The sequence below is a fragment of the Stegodyphus dumicola genome, chromosome X1, assembly GCF_044657685.1.
Source record: "Stegodyphus dumicola isolate Sdum_Otavi_A_Nest chromosome X1, ASM4465768v1".
NCBI lineage: Eukaryota > Metazoa > Arthropoda > Arachnida > Araneae > Eresidae > Stegodyphus > Stegodyphus dumicola.
Window position 1 is genome coordinate 179,242,435 of NC_140780.1, and position 23,516 is coordinate 179,265,950.

Consider the following 23,516-nt stretch of genomic DNA (forward strand, 5'->3'; position numbering starts at 1 on the left):
TAAATACGGCAATAAATTTGACCGAAGTTTTAACTGAATTTAATCATGCTAGAGTAAATGCCGTGAATAAAAAATACTTTATTTCGTTGCCATTCATTGAAAATAGGAGGTAAAAGTCTATTCCTTAGGTGTAAATACTTCACGGGAGTTATCGAATTCTTTCAGTTATTACTGTCTCTAATATTTAGGTTAAAAAAGTTATGTGTCCCCATCTTCCTTCCCTTTTATTAATTTATAAGCAATGAATCATACTTTTAGCGAAAAAAGCACAGCTATAAAAAAGTTCATGTATGTAAAACCAGGACAACTAACACCTGTTTATTAATTTTTAATAATGTATGATTTCATGATTTTAGTGATGCATGTTAACAATTTGTAGCGATCATTCCCTGAGGCTTGGAAGCTGTAAAATTTCTGACTTCTTATAAATAGATTGCTTAAAAATCAAGTTGTCATTTTTACTATTCTGCTTCATTTTTTTAATTAGAACGCACAAAAATCTTTTAACCTATCAATGAGTCCCTCAAGAAATTCTTAGATTTTAGTTTAAGTACTCTTTTCCAGTATTGTGTTTCATATAATACCCCTACTCTCAAGGAGAAGAGAAACACCCCAAAGTAAAATATAAAACTGGGCAAAACAACAGCATTGTGCTTGGCTTAGATTTTAATCTGGGCTTTATAGATTTCGAGAGCAAACAGGTAGAGGTCCCTCTTCATCAGGAGCAAAGAACTCTGCATCGAAAGGAAAGCCACTGTTGTATTTATACCCAAAAGGAATAAAGCGATCGAGAATGTAGTGCCATTCTATAGTTCTCGTTCCTACAGTTCTCTTCGTTTGTTATGCGCACATTCTATAGTTACTCTTCGTTTGTTATACAATAGAATGGTCTTCTAACCCTTGTGCTAACCAGTGATCTAAAGATGGAGACAAATGAATGCTAGGTTTTCGTCTCGATATATATATATACATATTCGTTACTACGCAGCTTTAGCGAAAGGATTAGGCTTTTTAAGTACGTAATTAACTCATTTAATTAGTTCTAAATATATACGTATATATATAACAGTGACTGTGCTGCAGTACTGAAACACCCAATTTGATGGGGGTTTATATCCTTCCCAACAGTTGGTCCCTTTACATTATGGCATTTTCTGGAGCATGGCAGATTAACTTCTGTTTTTCTTCCCCATCAGCACCGCCTTCACGTTCCGGGGCAAATAGTAAACAAAGACGGATAATATATCTCTAAAGAAGGGGGGAAATATCGCAAACATTCAAGCCATGCCTTGAGAAGCCCAAGCCCTTCCACGAGAACCATATTTTTCTAACAATTGTGTTGTCAAGAAAGGTAGCATAAAAATTAATCTTCGTGTAGTTTTCTGTTTTCAGCAAATGATTATCAATTTGTAATATTTTCGTAAAAAAGGATTTCATTTTACAGATGTAGATTTTAGTCCATTGTTGCTTTGAGAAATCCAATATAACCCTCCAAATTTATTAATAACGAGCTAAATAAAGGTCACGCCCTCTTTTATTAATAGACTCAAAGCAATATTTGTGCACAACATATAAAAACAAACAGCTTATAAGGTATTTTTTCCTCCTTTCCGCCTGCTTTCGTAGTCTAATTAGAAGCATACTCGACGTGTATGCAGGAGATACGGAGCTCGAACCCCGGTGAGGCCATTACCCATTTTTCATGTTCCCAGCATAAAAACGCTAATGACTTTACAAGCTCAACATATGAATTCAAAATAGGTATATAATTCATCCCTGCAACGTTCTTCAAAAGTAAAAGTAATAATGTTTTTCTTTTAAATAGAGTCCTTTGCTCTTCATTTATATATCGATGACATGATACATAAAGCACCGAACACAGACACCAACTGAAAATGAATAGCGATCATTACCATCCATAACATACTGGCTTAGAAAGAAATATTTATTTGACCATTTCAAAAGCTCTATTACTCCTTTTCACCACATTTGATTTATTCTGCAGCTCTAATTACATTAACAGTGAAATCTCCAAATACTTCGTTCAAACTTTAACTATTTACTTAAGCTTCAAACAGATTTCATACGCAATTAAGAGCTAAGTAGCTGATTGAAGTCTATTTTAATTTACAAATTATTTAGGAAAAGGTTTTATATAAACTAAGTTCATTTAATTATTGCAATGGGTAACTTAGATGTTTGAAAGAAATTCGAATTGATTTAATGTTTTACTAATTCATTGCTGCATAAATGAATATTTTAGAATAAGCGTTATTTTTAAGCCTTAAAATTCAGATAATTTAAAATTTTTAAATTATTATTAAGGTAAATATGAATTAAGGAAATGTCTCTCTCGTGTTCTTCTGAGCTCTTAGAATGCCTAAATAACTGATGTAATTTAGCGGAATATAGCTATTATTAAAATTAAATAGTATCAGAGTAATCGTACTTACTAATCCACCAAATGGGTCAACGGGACGAAATGCATTCCCTGTGAAGTTCTCTTAAAGTTTACATTTTGCAAGGTATATTTTAATTTTATAACGGTTATTTTAATTTAATTGTGCTTTCCTATATTTCCTCGTTTTCAACTTATAACTCCTTACCGGAATGAGTGTTCAGAATCACGTTGAATGCAAATGAGTAAGAAGTAGTATTAAAGGAAGGTCCTTCGTGAGAGAGAGGGCTAGGAATTCTTGGGCAGCGCGTGTTTGCCTTCGGGCTAAGTGTATAGAAGCTGTTCCGCTCGGCCACATATTAAGTGCCTAGTTTAAATTTAAGGGCCAACTACGTTGGATTTGTGTTAGCTTCGACTAAGTCTCTTAGTTAGATATAGTTAGTTATTATTTCTTATTTTAAGCTCAAGTGGAGACTTTGTTGTAAGCCCGAAGAAAAGGGCGCACTATTTACATCATTTTGAGTGAAATAAAGGGTAGTTAACCCTTGAGTTTACGATTTATGTTATTTGAACTAAGCAATAATTCTCTTAACAGTTCACTAGGTTCCTCTACATTTACTTTAGTAGAAAAAGAGTAAGGAACTCTACATTTGGCTCCCGAAACTGCAGCGGACTATGTGGTTAGAAAGTGGAAAATTCACACTGACCCCGCCTACCTTTCAAATCCCTGAGGCACCAGAAAACCGGATGGAGTGATTTGGTTTCATAGTAGAAACCGTGCGAGCAGCTATGAAGCCAGCTCCTACGTTCGATGGCAGAGGTTCGGTATGATCTTCCTAAAACAACTTGAACTGCATTTTACGCTACATCCTAAGAATCAGCTTCAGAAGATCACAATAGCAACGGCTCACTTAAAAGGCCAAGGCCTTAGCTGGTTCAAGGGTATCGGGAAATTCCTGCTGGGGGATCCAGGTTCCGAAACTTAAAGCTGGGAAAATTTTAAAACCTACTAAAACTACTAAAAACGTTTCCCGTAATTAAAGACCAAGCAAAATTGGAAGCAGAGCTCTTCTGTAAATACCAAACGAATGTTGAAGATCTGACCGATTTTATTCTGAGAAAAATACAAGTCTTCAGTCTATTGTATAAAAAGACGTTGGATGGTGAATTGATTGAGGTACTTTTGCCACGTCTACTTCCTTCGATTCCTCTTTAAAATTCACTATATTTGTTTACCATAGCGACACTCTGGCGCTAGGTTCACCAAACAGCGTTATATTTCGTTCATATTATAACTCAGAATGCAAAAAATTTATATCATTTGAAGAATTATCTAATCGTTGCCACATGGTTGCCACATGGTCTATTGAAATACTATAATAAATCTAGAACGATGTATAAAAGAAATTAAGCAAACAAAACAAAAAAGAAACAGTTTTTCACAGACGATTCAGCATTTCTCATTTAATTAATCCAGTTCTCACTTCGCGACAAGGCAAAAATACATAAAAACTCAAAATATCTATATTAAAAATTACGAAGTAAATCTTAAAAACTTATTTATCCTCGAAAAAATTCCAGAAAGTATTAAGCATGATTTAATTCGCAATAATAAATGAAAGCGTTATCTTTGTTGTTGCGAAGCTTAGTCTCACTACATTGGCAACAAGTCTACTATTCTGCTGTTTCAAATGTAAACAAATATGTCCGCCATGTTATTAAAAATTAGGCTTAACCGCACTTAAACAGCTTTTAAATTGTTGATAATTCTACAAATATTGCTTGCATATTTTCTAAAGGCGTAAAAACCTTAACTGGAAGTTAAGAACAACATAATTCAATCACTTTTAAAGCAAAAAATGCACAATTTACAAACATATGAGAGCAAAGAAACTGAGATCACTGAGCCAGGTAATAGATTGGATATATACGAGTATACTACGTATACTACGTATATATATATTTATATACATTTGGTACGGGTGTTTGCAACCAAAATACGAGGTGCACATCTACATGTTACAGCAGTCCTATATACAAAATTTCAACGTTCTGAGGCTACTCGTTTTTGAGTTATGCGAGATACATACGTACGTACGTACAGACACCACGAAAAATTGTCTTCAGAATTCATTACAACAGGCGAAAAATTAAAGCAGTTTTATAATTTTTTTTTTTTTTTTTTTTTTTTTTTTGAACGAAAAGAGTCTTTCATTTTTTCCTTACGTACAAATGTCACGCAAAAACATCCTTAAATTGCATTCGGTCAAAATGGATATTTTCGTTGAAATATGCTGCCTGAAACCTTTCGCGATTACAATACTTCCTTTTTACTTCGTACAAGGAAGTAAAAATAGAATGATTACATTTACTTTTAAAAACTTAGTTAATAAATTAGCTTTTGCGTTTTTTTAATCTTCATTCTCTCCGCCTATTTTAACTGCATTTTTCTGAATAACTGTTATATTTAGTCACTGTAGATTCATCAATTTTCATTTCAGTAAACCTTGTCATTTTTTCGCCTTTTTATTTGAGAAGTCTTCTATAAAATGAAATCATTTAATTTATACTCGTTAATACTAACATTGATAAAAAGAAACTCTCTTCAAATAGAGTGGTTCTGCATTTTAATAGGAAATGTTTCAATAAATAGTTAATGGGATTACTCAGTAATATAGAATATATATATTGTATAATTTTAGCTTGCGAACATCAAGATAAAAAAATACTTAAACCTCAGATTTACTGTAGTGTGGAAACTGACGGGATAAAGTAATTTTTATAATCTAGGTACATAACTTCATATACAGTGATAAGAAAATTAACAGGAAATAACGAATGCGCTTAGGCATTGATTATACTAGCCTTGTGCATAGATTTTTCACTTCTTTACTATTGAAGCACACTTTTATAATGCTCCTAATCATGCGCTTTTTATGTCATACAATCCATTTTGCTAAGATCTTAAGAATGTCTCACGAGGTTTCAGTCGGGATTAAGTCTAGTTAATTTCCTGGCCAATCTAGCTCAATAATTTTAAGTTTTAGAGGGAACCTTCTGAACAGATTTCGAATTGCGGTATAATTCTACGTTCTAAAATTTCGATATACTTCAATGAATTGATCATTTCATCAATAGGAATTGTGTGAAATTGTGTGCTGTGAAAACAACACCAAAACATTTAATTCGAGGGTATTTTACGGTTTTCTGAATATGTTGAGGACTTAATAATTCACCCTTGATTCATCTAACTGTAACCAGAATAAGTAAATGCGTCTGATTGCTAAAAGGTACCTTCTTCAATTCACTTATGGTCCAAGATTTGCATTTTTTGGCCCAATGTGATTTTTTTTTTCATTTGACGTGTCAAAAGTTGTTTCTAATTGCTTTTCTAGCCTTCTGAGCAACAGTCAAAAGTCTACGCCTCACGTTTGAAGGATGGGTACCAACGGTAATAGACAATAGATCTTTTTTAAGGTCTTTACTGGGTTTTGATGACTTAATAATGCTATTTTTCAGTAGGAATTGATCAGATTTTGGAGTTTTTTTTTTTTTTTTTTTTTTTCCCTTAACCTTTCACATTTGCTCTTTCCTTCTGGAGAAAATGATCCAGTTTCTTGCGTCTCCTAAGAATATGAGAAACTCTGAATTTTCAACACCAACCGCGAAAGCGATATTTCTTACAGTCATGAATGTGTGACTGTTAAGTGAGAAAATCTTTACTCTCTTTCTAGGCGCTATATCCATTTTTAGTACACTAAAATGAAAGAATGCAAAACATATTTAACAAGAATGCAAAAAGATTCTCTTGTTTCTCTAATCAGGGAAACAAGCTTAAATAATAATAATGCTAATTTATTGAACAACCAACGGCCGAACAGTAAAAGCAGCTGAATGCTGATAGTTCGGTCCGAGGTTCGAGTACCGAGAACGGACTGGCTGTATGGGCGTTTTCGTGGTTTTCCACGTGAGTAAAATGGATCAACCAGCTTCCCTTAAAAGACCTCCACGGAGCATCTTTCCATCACCGTGTAGTGCTTAACACAGAGCAACTAACTGTATTTTTTTAAAATTATAATTTATTTAATAAGCTAGTTCTAAGTAAACATCCAGACGATATTTAGGCAGATAAAACTGCTTTGGGGGACCTGATGGTACCAGCTGGCCACCAACTTAAAATTTTTCGAAAACAATGCTTTATCCCAGTTAATTTGGCCCACTATAGTACTTAATGGATCATAATATTGCATTCAACTGGTGTCAAAAGATTAACTGAGATAATGGTGTATCGCTTATTGTTATACATCTGTGCACCACATTTATTTAGTAACATCTCTCGCAACAATTATTGAGCCTCTGAAGTAATTAGATTACATATTACGGAAAAACATTCGAAGGTAACCTGTCACAGAAGTCCAAATGAAAGGTAAAGCGAAAAATATAAGTTACATGAATTTAAGATTATGGGTATTCATGAAATAAGTGTACACGATGCACATTATATGGTAATACCAATATAAAGATAAAAATTAAATACGTAAAATATTTTTGGGTGGTGGTGGTGTTTTGTGTTATGGCAAAGCACACGAGAGCTATCTGCCTAAGGGGAGGGATGCCTTCGTGGAGGACTTTCTAAGGGAAACTGGCTTGTATACACGTTACACATGGGGGAAAACCACGAAAACGACCATGCAGCCAGCCCGTTCGCGGGATTCGAACCTCGAACCGAACTACCAGTGTTCAGCGACTTTACCGCTCGGCCGCTGGTGGGCCCTAAAATATTTTTGAAAAAATAAAGAATGGTTTCTTGCACTAAAAGTAGTAATTAAAGAAGACTGAAACAATCATTGACACATTTTATTATATTTATTTGTAAGAATTAGTTAATTAGTAAGTTCTAAGCCCTGGCTGCCAGCCCACCTAGCAGGCGAAGACTGTCATATGGCCATGAGGAGACAGACCAATCCAACAACAAACGTATATTAAATACAGAAACATAAAAAAATAAATGATTACATAACATAACGGAATATAGCAAACTTAATAAACATCTGGTAATAAGTTATTTATAAGAGTTCCATGATCCCATACTGGGGATTTGTAAGGGTTATCTGATTACTTACTAAGGGAAAAAATGAATTATTTTTTAACAACATAAATGTCAGGCATTCAGCTTCTTTCCAGCTTAAAAGAGCGTCTCGGTCTATAACAGATCTTGCCACCCTTTCGCTTCTCACAGGAGATGGTAAAACACTTCTAATAGAAGCATACCGATTCCCATCTATTTCATCCAGCTTTGTTTTTATGTAGGAATTTTATTCATTTATTAAAGTACAGAAGTCTCTCAATTTACGAGCCTTCAGTTTACGAATTGCTCGATTTTACATACTAATGCTTTAGTCCGAAACAATTTCCGCTTATTTTCTATATGCAAAAAATGGAGAAATACCCATATGACTTACTTTGAGAGAAACTTTCTCATATTGACGTTACAGATGAGAATAAACACAAAAACGCCCTTCAGCTAGTCCATTAACCAGCGTTCGAAGTCGGACCGAATTACTAGTATTCAGCGGTCTTATCCAATCGGCTACTGGTGAGCAATATTCGCTTCGATTTATGAACTAAAATTGCACATTCTCCTTGTTAGGTGTATTCAAGCTCTGTATATATTCGAACAGATTCTCTTCAAGGATTCAGACGAAGAAAAGACGATATTTCACATTCAATTTTATTGAATGATAAAATTCGCCAAACTTTCGGTTACAAAATTTGAAGTCGGTAATTGGGGCATACTACTTTTCTACAAGAATCAAAGTTGATAACACTGTTTATATGTATCGAGATAGCTATAACATAGAAATTCCCTTTCTCTTCAGAAATGATTGCATTAGCAAACCATTAATAACGAATAGAAATTTTTCGCACCTATGCAGTAAAATAAATCAGAATTTCAGATCTCTTCAGCCAAAAATTTTTTAAAGTCTGTTTTGTTTCTGTTAACTTGGCAAATTTTATTTTATTTGCTATGTCGAATAAAAAGAAGATATGCTTGTTTAAGAGCAAAAAGAAAAAAAAATGATATAACAGGTGGATGCTTGAGTTTTGACAGAGACGGAATTACCAAAATGAACGAGGACAATTCTATGGAATGTTATAGAGTTGTAATCACGCAGCGGGCAAACATAAGTTATTTTCTTTAAATATCAAATAAAACCGCATGCAAACTGCACTTTTAAATACCAACCTATTCGCAAACTCTCTCGATTTTACAAGTTTTACAGTAGTCCGTAAGAGTTAGTAAAAACAAGAGCCCTCCTTATTTAACTTGTGTTTGTGTTTAGTATATGCTTCAGGTTTGTCTAACAGTTTTTTAAAACTTCTTTAATATTTATGCTGCCCACATGAAACCTATATAAGGAAAACACTGGAATAGTTATTTAAACTTAATTATAGGACCACAGCAAAGGCACAGGGTTCAATTCAATAGCAGGGCAGAGACTTTATACCTCCAAGGAAGTTTTAACTTAAACAATGTTCCAACGAGTTCTTTATACAGTTTCAGTTGATTTTTTTTCAATTAATGTTTCCACAGAATCTCTTCTGACGTTTGCCAAAAGTTATTGAAATTAGTGCCTCGGGTATGTGATTTGAATAATTAAACATCAAAACCTGATACAGTACTGCTTAGGTGGGTAATTTATGACATTAGCAGATAAGTTCTGAGGAATTTCAGCATCAAAAAAACTTAATGCGAAATCGCACAAATCAGGACTATACTCCTTATTAGAAAATGTTCGTTGAAATGACAAGTAGTGAATTGCTTCGAAATTGCCCCATTAGATGGGATAGATAGCTATCAGAAATGTCCATTAAAGATATCCCAAACTATTACGAGCTAGGGAATAGGAATTTACGTTAAACAGTTGGTTATAAATGGCTTCCATTTGAAATACGGCTGACATAATACATCCAGATAGGTTCTAATGCATCAATAAGGGAGCATCTTCTTTGAGTATGACATCAGTGTATTAAAGATGACGTCGTATTTTGACGAAGTATTAAATGAAAATCAACTCTATGGTTTTCAACAATCCCGACTCACAACGTACTGAGATGTTATTAAGTTAACTTTTACGAATAAGCCAATAGATTATCCTAAACTTTACTTTTAAGGTACTTAACTAATCAAATCACATAAAAGGTACTCTTCCTTGTAAGTGATTCTGCTGCTTTAATTGTATTAAAGCGCATAAAAAAATGCTCTGATTATTTTTTATTTTAGTTATTTATTTATTTTTTCCAAAAGGACTATCTAACTACATTTAAAGCAAAACGGGATCAAACGAAAATGGAAGGTTTGTATTTCGTCAGTGGGATGACTTATATTTTGGAAATTAAGAGCTTATGAAGGGTTAGATCAGGGATTCTCAACCGGTGGTACGCGTACCACTGGTGGTACGCAAAAGGAAAATTGGTGGTACGCAAAAGGAAAATAGGTGGTACGCACAGAGACAAAGTATTTTTAACTATTAAATTCAAAAATAAAATACCCAAACATCTCGTTTAAGTTTTTTCTCTAACACTCGCAAATTTATAGGGTCTGAACTGTGTTAAAGGTCAATCCCCGCTCATAGACTTAAGAACTGTATGTTTTAATAATAATTGAAATAATCTGTGTTTAAATAACGTTTTAATACAAAAAATAACCCATTTTTAATTTCAAAAGATAATACCTTTTATTTTCAGAAATATTCTTTTAGCCATAGACATAACAAAATTTGTCATAAATGATGTTTTTAAAAGAAGTAATAGAAATCGATGTTGTATTTAGTAGAAATAAAAGTAAGTTCCTGTAGAAAGATAACAGTATTTCATTAATTCTTTTAGCATTGATCGATTTATTACCATGTCTACACTTTATGCGCCACCATTTTGGGCTCATATTGCTCTATTTTCAATTAGAATAATTTTTTACGTCGATTTGCTCTCTCCAACATCAGGTATTCCTTACTTTTCTACGCGATTTGAGAATACCATCGTTTGTTTTTGAAGAACTCGTAATATATTGTGCATTTAAATATTAAAAAAAAGAACAAACTTAAATTTTCAAACTGGAAAAATGGCTAGGATTGACTAAGCGGAAAAGTGATGATTCACAGGTGATGGATCCAGGACAATCTACTAGCAATAAGAATATTAAAAAAAAAATGTTTATATAAAATATAATGAAAATTATTTATCATTTGGGTTTACCTGGAATGAAGATGAAATGGGCCCTCAACCTCAGTGTGTTGTTTACGATGAGTTAGTATTAGTTCAAATTACGAAACCATCGTTTCTCAAAAGACATCTTGAATCTAAGCATGCCAATTTAAAGGGAAAATCTGAAGAATATTTGAAGAGGAAATCATCGGAGTTCAAAAATAGTAAACAAGTTATGAAAGGTTTTGTTACTTCAAGTGAAAAAGCTTTGAAAACTAGTTACCTAGTAAGCCTAAGAATTTCCAACACTGGGCCGGTTTACACTATTGGAGAACACGGATGGGCAAAACCGTTCCTTTAAGGGACCAAATCGGAGCTGTTCGCTCATTGAAGTGAATCAATTCTTTTTAACGATTCATAGCTCACTAACAGTGCCCTTGATGAGTGCGCTCGGAACAGGCGTAGATCAAGAGTGGTGTGCAAAGATGGTTGAAAAACAGAAAGCACTGGACAAGGAGTGGGAGCGCTGGAATCAACTCAAACAAACCGCTCATTCTTTCAACTGTACTTTTGAAATTCTCTAAAAAAAACTTTCTACACAGAACAGCAATAAAATTATGGAATACAAAAATGCTAAAAGTAAAAAAATAATGAAAACTATACTTCTTTTAAAGATTACATTATTTTATTACTATAATTGATATTTTGTTGCTGCTACAAAGCACAGTGTAAAATTAAATTTTTAGACTGGAGGCGGATCCCAAAGAACAATTCTCCGCTGATACTACAGGCATTTTCCTTTTTTTAAATTTAATTTGACAAAACGATGCCAAATATCGCACGAGTTTCTTCTATTCAGTAGGCTCCACATTTTGTTCTGCAACCTTGAAAAATACATTAGTTGGAAAAATTTGTGTCTTTAAACATATGTACTAATTCTAAAGAAAATTAAAGAGAAATTCACATCACCTGATTACAAGACGTTAATAAAATAAATAAATAAATAAAAATATAATCTATTATTTTAGATAAGTATTACAGTAATATTGCACAAAAAGGTAATACATAATATACATACGAGTAGTTACATACGAGTCGTAGTTATACTATGACACTATATTCAAAGAACCGAAATGAAACACAAAGCAACAGCTCCGAGGAGGCGAAAAGATCAAATATTCATGACTCCGCAGGAGCCAGATCCGTGGCTAGAACACGAACGATGAAAGCGCGAATAATCAAGACTTCGCAGGAGCCAGATCGGCGGCTAGGAGCAGGAGCGATGAAACAACGAACAATCACCATTCCGAAGGACCTAGATCTGCAACTAGCATCGGAGCGTTGAAAGCTGGAAATCCGGGGAACTAGTTCTTATAATCGTCGTACTTTAAAAAAAATTATCACACTGTCAGATCTGGAAAAAAGCTCCATCGATTTGCAAACAGGGTAGTCAGTTTAGCTGAGATGCGTCGGTTTACTTAATGTTTTGTTTTTTAAAAACTAGATGGAACAGAAGAAAACCAAAAAACACACATATATACAAACATAACACACATACACACATAAAAATAAGTCAGAGACGTTGCCGGTAAATAATAAAGGAAAGAATGCTAGTGTTTACATTAAGAGGAACGCTTCCCAACAAAACTCTCGGTGAACTGTTAAAGAACTGCCTTTCCTTTTTCGCCGGAGCGCTGATTATTCCTTGAGCAAATTGAATCGGTTCTTTGAATCAGTTCCGGTGCGGACCGTCCATCTCTGTTGGAGGAAACCTTACATTACCAGAAACTAAAGATATCATTCTAACATTATTCAACGAAAAAGCGGCTAATGAACTTAATAACTATTATCAAATGATACAGTAAATCGACGAAGTCATGAAATGGCAAATTTATAGAAGAGTTACTTATTTAAAAAATAAAACACAACGAGTATATCGCCTTGTAATTGGATGAAAGTATTAATACAGCGAACGTTGTTCAAGTATTAGTTTACATACGTTTTGAAGAAGATAAATGAGTTGCCGAAGAGTATTCATTTTGTAAATCTCTTCATGATACAGCAACTGCAAGTGAAATTTTCAAAGTAATTGACAATTCTATGTCTGAGAACGATATTTCTCGGAATAAGTGCATTGCTGTATGCAATGACGAATTTTGGACTTTAAGAGGGAAACAAGGCCCACCAGCGGCCGAGCGGTAAAGTCGCTGAACACTGGTAGATCGGTTCGAGGTTCGAATCCCGCGAAAGAGCTGGCTGCATGGGCGTTTTCGTGGTTTTCCCTATGTGTAACGTGTATACGAGCCAGTTTCCCTTAGACAGTCCTCCACGAAGGCTTTCCACCCCTTACGCAGATAACCCTCGAGGCTTTGCCATAATCACAGACACACACATTTTAAGAGGAAAACATTCCGGTGTTATGTCTCAAATAAACAAAGTCTCATCTGAAACTAAATTTTCTCATTGCTTCATTCATTGTGAAGCTTTCGTAGCCAAAACAATCTCCAAAAACCTGAAAATCGTTTTGAATAAAGCCGTGAATATTGTTAATTTTATTGAAAGCCGAGCTTTAAATTCAAGAATTTTTTTTAAATTCAAGAATGATTTATGATTTTATGCCAAGAGATGGGCAGTGAACATGAAACGCTTTTGTTATATTCCGAAGTAAGGTGGTTATCCAGAGGCAAAGTTTTAAATTAGCTTTTTGAACTTCGATCCGAAATTCAAAATTTCTTCTGTGATTCAAAATTGGAATTGCAAAAATGTTTATTTAATGAATTATGGTTGGCGCGTTTAGCATATTTAGCTGATAATTTTGGAAAGTTAAATGAATTAAATTTACGATTACAAGGCCAAAGTATGAATTTTTTTTTGCCTAACGGTAAACAAATTCACACTTTGTAAGATTCATACTTTGTAGGTAAAATAAATGCAATTATAAAAAATACTTGAGCCTAATAATCAAAGAATTATATAATAATATTTTTAACTTCTTACCACTTTTAGAAAGTTTTCTAACCGAAAATTATTTGCAAAATAAAAGAAGAATTAGCATCCGACGCTGAAAATCATTATTTTTCATTGATAAATGATTTCAACATGTATTTTTCCGAGATACTAAAATATAATGGTAAAATAATAAATATAAATGGATATGAAAAAGAAAATTGGATTAGAAATCCATTTTGTTCAAGTGTACCTGAAATTTTATCTCGTGAGAACAATTGACAGAAACTTATTGCTATCGAACTCTAACTAAAAATTTCAAAAATAACACATCTGTTAACTTTCGGCTGAACCGAGAAAAAGAATTTAAAGGCATTTCAGATAAAGCTGTTAAATTTTTATTGTCTTCTTGCATACTCTATTTGTGCGGCCAAAGATTTCCATCCATGTTATATGTATGAAATGTAAATAATACAGAACAAAATTAAAAGTGGATCCTAATTTGCAGCTAAAACTAAGTGAAATAATACCAGACATAAAGAAATGTATCTCTCTTAATTAGACCCAAATTTCACTCTAAATTTTAGAATTAAAGTACTATAATTTAAATTTTGATAATTAATTTTTTTCTAATAACAATTTTTAATCTAATAACTTTTATGTGTTTGTATTTAATACAAATAGCGAAAAGTTTGTGCAAATGGCAAAATATAGTTTTTTTTTTTAATATTTATATTGAGAAATTGAAAAATAATTATTGTAAAATTTAGTGGCGGTACTAGAGATTTTCAGTTTTTGTTTATATGTTACACTTTAGTCAAAAGGTTGAGAACAGCTGGCTTAGATTATTTTTATTACAGTTATGTTATGAGTGTTTTTACTTAGTAATAATTTCTTATAACAATAAAATGAGCGGTAATTGAATTGTTGAGAACAGAAGAAACACAGGATTAATTCAAAATTATAATTTTTTAATGATATTTTTTTTTCAATTCTCATCAGACTGCCTCCTGCTATTTCCTTTATTTTTACCTACAGATGTCACTTTATTATTTCGATATAAGAATATAGTATTTTATTAAAGTGCTGCGAATCCTCGAAAATAATTGAGTCCGTTGACACTATCATTTCAGAATTGAAATCGAACCCCGTGTTCAGGAACATATATGCATACCTGTAAGACCCCGAAAACTTCGAACATGTCGACATTACAGCAATTAGAAACAGGGCAGCGCACTATGAAACAATTCATAAACTGTTATTTTACACAAAAATAACAAACGACAATCAAGAACCGCCGGTGATCCCAGCGAGTCTACGTTTAAATAGTCTACAAGTCTTGTCGTACTTGTTGTTGTTTGACTTCTGAATTAGTCTACAAGAGTTACATGATTCGCCTATATCGGTCCACCTCGGTATCAGAAAAACATTCCAAAGGGTCCGCGAATCGGTTTATTTTCCGCATTTTGGGACGGTATATGTCAGGTCATGTCACATGTGTCAATTAATTAACGATGTTAATTATAAGCCGGCTGTGTATTTAAATAGCATAAAGACCACTTTCCCCAATGAATTGGTAGGCATCGATTTGCTCGGACCTTATCCCAGAACAAGACTAAATAGGTGAAAATAATTCTCCTTAAACGAACGTCCGCAAAAATCGTGTCAGATTCATTTTTAAATAAATATAGCTTAAAGTACGGGCCCCCATTAAAAGTAATATCCAATAATGGTAAACAATTTGTATATCAGTTATTTGAAAATCTTTGCACAGGACTTCTCGTACACCATCTGAAAATAATACTATATAAGTCGAAGTCGATTATAGCGGAACGCGTGACCAAAAATATTGTTAAAATTATTCGGGGATACGTTAAGAATTACCATAACCGTTGGGATAGCTGTGTCAATGAATTAGCCTTTGCGCTGAGAACGGCGAAGCATGACACTACACAGAAGACCCTCGTGGATCTCTTTTTAGGGAAAAAATTTTAACCCCCTTAGATAAACTTTTTTCGTGCAACAAAGGGAAGCAGAGTTTAAAATGAAATATCTTCAGAAAATAGTCGAGGAGGCAATTAAAAACGCAGATTCAGCTAGAGAGAAACAAAAAAAAAAAATATTATGATAAGAGTAGATGGCAGGCGGAATACATGGTAGGCCAAAAAGTCTTAAAGGTAAAACATTCATTATCGTCTACTCCTGAAAACGGAGTAGCGAAATTTGAACCCAGTTTCGAGGAGCGTTCGTAATACAAAAAAATAAATAAATAAATAAAATTCACTACCTTATATTTAAAAGGTTCTAATGGACATAAAACGGTAGGATTGCTAGAACGCCCCAACCCGCCTTATCACAAAGTGATGATGTGGTGGTGGTGTATTTAATTATGGCAAAGCACACTAGGGCTATCTGCCTAAGGGGAGGGATGCCTTCATAGAGGACTTTCTAAGAGAAACTGGCTCGTATACACGTTACACATGCGGAAAACCACGAAAACACCCATGCAGCCAGCCCGTTCGCGGGATTCGAACCTCGGACCGAACTACCAGTGTTCAGCGACTTTACCGCTCTGCCGCTGGTGGGCCGATCAGAAGTGATCTTATAGTCCAGAAAGGGGCGTCCCATTCACACCACAAGCGAAGGCAGCCAGCGTCCCGGAGAGTCCCCCAACAAAAGTTAAAACGTCAGATTAAAAAAAAAAGAACAACTAATCCAAGATATCATACACGAAGCAACTTTAACATTTAACTTAAAATTCAAAGTTCCAAGAAACCATGCCCGGTATTCCGAGTAACTAAAAATGTTAGTATAATCAATTAAAGAAAAGAATAATTATACATCCAGCAAGGTTGCCATACAACTATATAATTTTATTTTTTTTAAATGGCTAGATTAACGACACAACAGGAAAGAAGAAAACCAAAAATAACTAAATCAAGAAAACTGTGTTAGTAAAAATGATAACATAAAATAAGAAAGGAAAACACACATAAAAAACACACAACGAAAATATGACATACAGTCACACATATCATCAAACACGACGAAAAAGACATCCTAAAATAAACACATTGAAAATAAAACGAACTTAATTAAAAACCCCGATCGCATGTCTATTGCCATTAATAAAGGCCATTAATTCTCTTGCATATAATTTCAAATGTTTAAAATCAAAATTCAATAAATCAAAATGTATATCACTAAAACTTCGTCTAATAAAATCAGTCAATTGGCAGTCCACCACGAAGTGTTTGGCATCACCCAAAACATTACAATTTGGACATAGATCATTATCTTGTAAATGAAATCTCTTTAAATAATGAGAAAAACCTACCATGTCCGGTGATAATCTGATTCATATCAATGTCATCATAGATTAAAACTTTATCTGTAATTTCAATATTAATCAACAAATTATTTTTCCTTGTTGAACTTTTCCACACATCTTTCCATATATTTATATAATATTTCTTCATACTCGTAATGGCAATTTGTCTAGAACCAGAAATTTCCACAATGGGTGCATTAGTTGAAATGCATGCCTCCTTGGCCAGACTGTCAGCCCTCTTATTACCAAAAAAACCCACATGGGCCTTAATGCAATGAAAAGAAATCGTAGAACTGATAGATTGCAACAGAAATTTAATATCCATAATAATACAGTTAACATTATCGGGGCAAGAGAGCGACTGGAGCAAAGAAAGACAATCAGTATACAAATTTATAGGAACACATATTTTAATATTCATTTTAATCCATTTCAAGGCCTTCTAAACAGCAATACATTCCACTTGAAATACTGAATTATGAGAATTCAATCTATATAAACCATAATCAATTTCAACATCATAGAAATATACAACAAAAGCAGCTCTAGTACACCCCCCTAACCGCGAACCATCCGTATAAATATCATATATTCCAATTTTTGGAATTTCTCTATCAAACCCATACCTGATTCTATTTACAGGGTGTAATAAATGTACATTAAATTTTTCAAAAACATATTTAGTAATAATATTAGAATCAAAACAAATCATATCAACAGAAAACGGTGGCTAACATTGATCAAGTAAACCCGTACTAGCACAGAGCCGATTTTCAAGTTTAAAAAGATCTTTTGCAGGAGCCTGGAAGCGAGCCGAGATATAAAAACACTTGAAACTTTGCAGTAATCATACCAGCAGAAAAAGAAGTACAAAGTCCTTCCCAACAGGAAGCCGAAAGAAAGCTAAAGGGAATCGGACCGTAGAGTTCCAGCTCCACAAGAGAAAAGAAACATTTCATCGACAACGAACGAAAGGCCAGCTAAGCGAGTTCCACCACAAGTTCCAGATCCAGAGTAAAGTACATCACCAATCATGGCGGGAAGGAGAGCCAAGCACTTTTCATCACAGCGGGTTCCAGACCTAAAAGAGATAACTTCTTTGACTCTCCGCTGATACCCACCAACCAGTGCGCCAAGAGAGGCCAGTCAAAATCCAGCACGAAGAGTTCGGAGGTGGGAAAAGGTCAGCGGAGTCTACTTCTACTTCACCCCCGCATACGAGGATGGTCAAGCGGAAAACACCTGATCCTAAAGCAAAGACATGGAGACATTTCTTACATCCATGGACAAAGAGGACTCCTCTACCAGTCAAGCGGAAACCGGAAGGAACTCGGGGTAATTCATCGCCAAATGTTTAAAGAGGAAGGAATCTCCACCGCAAGAATGAAGGTCAGCCTCGAAGGAAACTTAGAACTCAAATCCTGAACTGTTTTCCTACGTGGCAGCAGTTGATCCCCAAAAGAATGGAGGACTTCTAAAAGCAAAACGATAAGTGACAATTTTTTTTTTCTCATTTTGAATTGAAGTTCATTTTATATCATTGTGGACAAAGATGCCAAATATAGTAAGTTTTCTCAATTGAGAATATTTGTTTTATGTTACTAACAGCAAGACTTTTAATTTAATTCGCAAATTTGCGATAAAGTATTGCGAAAATATCTTTGAGTCGGAAAGACTCGAAATTCAAGAATGCCCAAATGCTTGTAAACTAAGTTAAGAGTTTGAGTAAGTTAAGAGCTTAACGAAGAGTAAGAGTTAACGTCAAATTGTTGGAAAATGATTGTAAAGTATGTGAAGCAACTATGTACGTTTGATGTAAAGTGAATCTGCAGTTTTTTCTATTTTAAATGTGTAAAATTATTTTGTATTGAAAGTAAATTTCATATGTTGAATTAAAAGTGCTTGAAAGTTAAACTCTGTTTAATTGAAATAGTTGAAAGAAAGTTAAAGAATGTATGAGTTAAAGTTACACGAATGTGTAGAACACTTTCGCGCGTTTCGTAGACTAGGTATAGTATTGAAAATAAGGTGTCCTTTTAACTGTGGAGTGTCAACAATTCTTGAACTTTTAGCATGTTGGCAGCAAGTTAGCTGGTTATTTCCACACAACATTACCACGCACTTCTCCTTACAGTACATACATCTGGAGAAATTTGGGGGATTGAGTTAAAAGTACGAGTAAATGAAATTGTATGAGGACCAAATAAAATGATGAAAAAGTAAATTGTACATGTTGTAAAAGTTGTAACATGTATCTCTGTATACAGTACTAATACTTTTTTCTTCCACATAAATTGAAAGGACACACAAATGGATGTCAAGATATTTATGTAGAAGGCTGAGAAGAAGAATGTAAAAATTGAAAAAAATCAATTTTCTTTTCTTAGATTCAAAATTAGGTTTAGACCACTTTGTAAATCAAATCCATAAATAGAATCAATACTTCCAGTCAATAGCTTATTAACGTCCTAACTATTGCAAAATAGATTCTCAGTCTTCCTAACTAATATTTAGCTAGTCCTTCAATTTTCTCCTAATATTTAGCTAAATTTCTAAACGTGAAGAAAAAATGATGAGCAAAATGTTATATGTATATCTTTGATGAGAAATTGGGCAACACCGTTTAGCGAATTTTGCCTCAGAAAGATAGGTTATACCTGACCCTTCGCACTAAATGTGTGCTAGTTCCACGGTTCATTATGGCCTCGTATTATCTCGCCCTTCTTTTGTTTTTTACATTGTGTCACAGGCTTGAAAAAGCCGGGGATTTGCATTTACAAGTCAAAACACTTTGCAGCACTCAGGATAAAAACGTGCATACTGAGCAGATAATTGTTTCGGCAATGTAATATTTAGTGAGAAATAGTTCAATGAAATTGCTTTCTTTTTCAACAGATGTAAGCTTTAATAGAAAGAATTACACATAAATTTCACGCAGTGTAAAACCGTATTTTTGACTAAACAATGAAGTAAGTAAGCAGAATATTATGACAATCATTCATCTGATGAATACACTTAACTAAAACGAAAAGTGTCGTAAGAAAATCGAAACAATTTAAGTGTAATCTTAACTTGAATTTACTTCAGACTTAGATAAAAAAAAAGGTTTATGAAATTCTATAGATCAGTAATTAATATATAAGTCGGAAATCAAAAGTAAGTTTGCTAGGTTTAATAATTTTACCTCTTTCTGTTTAGGAACATGATCTGATCAATAAATATCTCTATTTTGCTGTCCTAAAGGCTTTACTCTAATTGGATGCCACTATAAATGAAACTTCTTATTAATGAGCTGAAACTGTATCTGTCAAATTGCAAATAAGTTCAATTATCAGTAAACTTCTGAAACAACAGATATTTCTTTCTTAAATAATGTATTCACTTACATAGATGGGTGATTTTTATAACTTACCAAATGGCAAAATCTCATGTTTCCGCCATTTTCCTGCGAATAATTATTTCAAAAGCAATTGTTTTTAGCATTATGTGTCCACCTTTTGTTCTATGTTGCTTGACGAACGAAAAACTCGAAACCTTAATTAAAAATGAATAATATAAATTAATTTTTTTTTTATTTTTTTTTGTTCACTTTAATTCTTTTTTATTCTTTTATGTTTAGTTTATAAGGTATTTTGGTACTTTTCCGTTTTGCTGGGGCAAGCGATAAAGTCGCCAATAATGGTTCACACCGCTCACCCGATAGCGAAAATATAGAAAAGGCAAAGTCAAGGGTTAAATTCATCAATTCTAATGAGAATCCACTAGCGAAGTAAAGCACTGCGGTTTTAATTTCTGAGTAAGCTATTCGTACGAATTGAAATATATCTTGCATTTAAACTTGTATTCCAAATTAAGATTTAACTTGAAAAGTAATTTAGATAATTACTGAGAGAATTAGATTTTTGTAGCACACACAATGTATCTGAAAATAAAGATATGACAATACAGACAAAGAAAAAAACGAAAAAGATTCGATGCATTCTTTTTATAATATAAACGTTCGTTTTCTTTGCTTTGCACGTGACGCTTTGTACATTTCGTCTGTTACTTATTCAAAATTTTCACATTGTTCTATGTCTTAAAATTAGAAATTAAAGATAATGACCTAAAATTGCAATAGTATATTACAGTACAAGTGAAAAAAACTGACAGTTTCACTCACGCGTTTGTCGAATTTGCCCAATACTTATGGGGTCCCACAAAATTTGTGTAAATATTATGGGGTCCTGGGGGGGGTCGCAAAAAAATCTCAGTGATAAAAGGGGGTTCGCGACTGGAAAAAGTTTAAGAAACCCTGCTGTGCATAAAACACATAGCAACAGGGAGGCATTGATTCTGGTTTTTTGTAAATGCAGTGAATTAGCGTTGCCAGATATTAATTTACTTATTCTTGGCAGTTTGTAAGGTTCTTAATTAAGGTCCTAGGGTAGTCAGCGTCAATGTACTTAAAATAAATTATTATTGGATACCTTTTATTGTATGAGGAGGGCGCAATGAAATTTATGATTGAAAATTGTGTGTGCCTATATATACATATATTATAGCACACACATATATATATATATATATATATATTATTCCATATATACATATACATACATATATATATATAGGCCCACCAGCGGCGGAGCGATAAAGTCGCTGAACACTGGTAGTTCGGTTCGAGGTTCGAATCCCGCGAACGGGCTGGCTGCATGGGCGTTTTCGTGGTTTTTCCCATGTGTAACGTGTATACGAGCCAGTTTCCCTTAGAAAGCGCTCCACGAAGGCATCCCTCCCCTTAGGCAGATAGCCCTCGTGTGCTTTGCCATAACTCAACACACCAACACCAACACACCATATATATATATATATATATATATAGTTATATGTTTAGAAAAGTCCTTAAGCTGAAAAGTAACTTTTAAAATTGTGTGTGCCTATATATACATATATTTCCTTTAGAAAGCGCTCAGAAGGTTAGAGTTGTTAAACTCAGAAGGTTAGAGTTGTTAAACTCAGAAGGTTAGAGTTGTTAAACTCAGAAGGTTAGAGTTGTTAAACTCAGAAGGTTAGAGTTGTTAAACTCAGAAGGTTAGAGTTGTGGAAGTTGAGCATACATACCCAAAGTGACTATTCAGTATTACATTAGACGACTTCTGAGAAGTATTTTAGTAATTTTCAATCTTTTCGGAAAAGACATGAAAAACAAGGAAAATCTTCAATAGCAAGAGTATAAAGTGTCGCCTATTAAGTGAAAAATGAGGCCTTATATGCACTAGTAATTTGAATAAAAGCCCCGAAAAGAAGATCCCTCAGTATCGGATCATCGGCGAAATTGCGTTACCAATCACGTGTGTATCATTGTAAGGTGAATGCATATTTACTAACAAAACTAATATGTGCCAGCGAAGCCTGCTGGAATGTAGTTAGAAATTCATACAACAGTCTCCCGAGGCCTATAGATTGGCTTTAACATTTTCGCTAGCCGTGCTGCTGACGCATTAAAAATTATCAGTCAAATATTGATAAGACTTGCCTTTGTGAATCCACCGTTAATTATTTTAAACTACATTTTATGTTAGCTTAAATTTCGCAAGTAGCGAAGATTGATTTTGAAAGCATGAGCTGAGGTGAGCTGAGCATTTTATTTTATTAAGTTAAGAATTTTAATAAAAAGGTTAAGCCTTCTTTTGAGTTATACTTGTAGTTGTTTGACTTAGACGAGATGATAAGTTGCTTGACGGTCTTCACACAGAACTGAATTTAGTTTGTAAGTTATTGGTTTCCCTACGATCTTGATCGCAGTATTTCTCGTTGGAATAACTAGCCATGTTTAAACTCGAAGTTCCAGTCCGCGCAGTCTTCGGTAAACTACTCTGTCAATTCATATTTCTCCGATGGAGCATGACATAACATTTCCATTTGTATACTGTCATCCTAATTAATCATCCATTCATCACTGTTCTGGAGGCAATTAAAGATTTTACACTTTGCGATGGAATTAATGACTTATTTATGCCTATTACTGGATACCAAAGGATCTGCATTTCAGGGCTTCTATTAACGTTAGTGGTGCATGTAGAACGTCACTTCACATTAAACCGCTGACTCTCTAATATGAAGTGATATTCATTATTGACGTGTTTCGCTGTCTCTTATAATTTTCGCGCACAAGAAGTCTGGCAATAATATGTGTACAGCAATTAGGAAAACCCGCAATCCATTTAGTGCCAAAAATCTTTAGGTACTTCCAAAGTGTTTCCTTTCTTCTAAAACTAAACATTATTTTAATATTATATTTTCATAATACAGTTTTATATGGTATGAATTCCTATTAGATTTTTCATCTTGTATTACTGTGTCATGATGCTATTTGTCACCGCAATTACACTGTACAAATTTAAATTATGTGTATTTTGTCTAAAATTTGTTCTATGACCAAAACTGTTATAGTCTGAAACACAGTCTTATTTGATTCGATTTCTTAGACGGAACCATGGGTTTAAAACCTAGTGTTCAGCAGATATTTAATCATCAAGCTTTCTGAAGTGCTATGTAAATTAGAATAAGTAGCGTTCTATGTTCCACAGAGCTAAAAGATAATTTTTCATTCTAAATGAAACGATAATTTTTTCACCTATTTCTTCTGCCTAA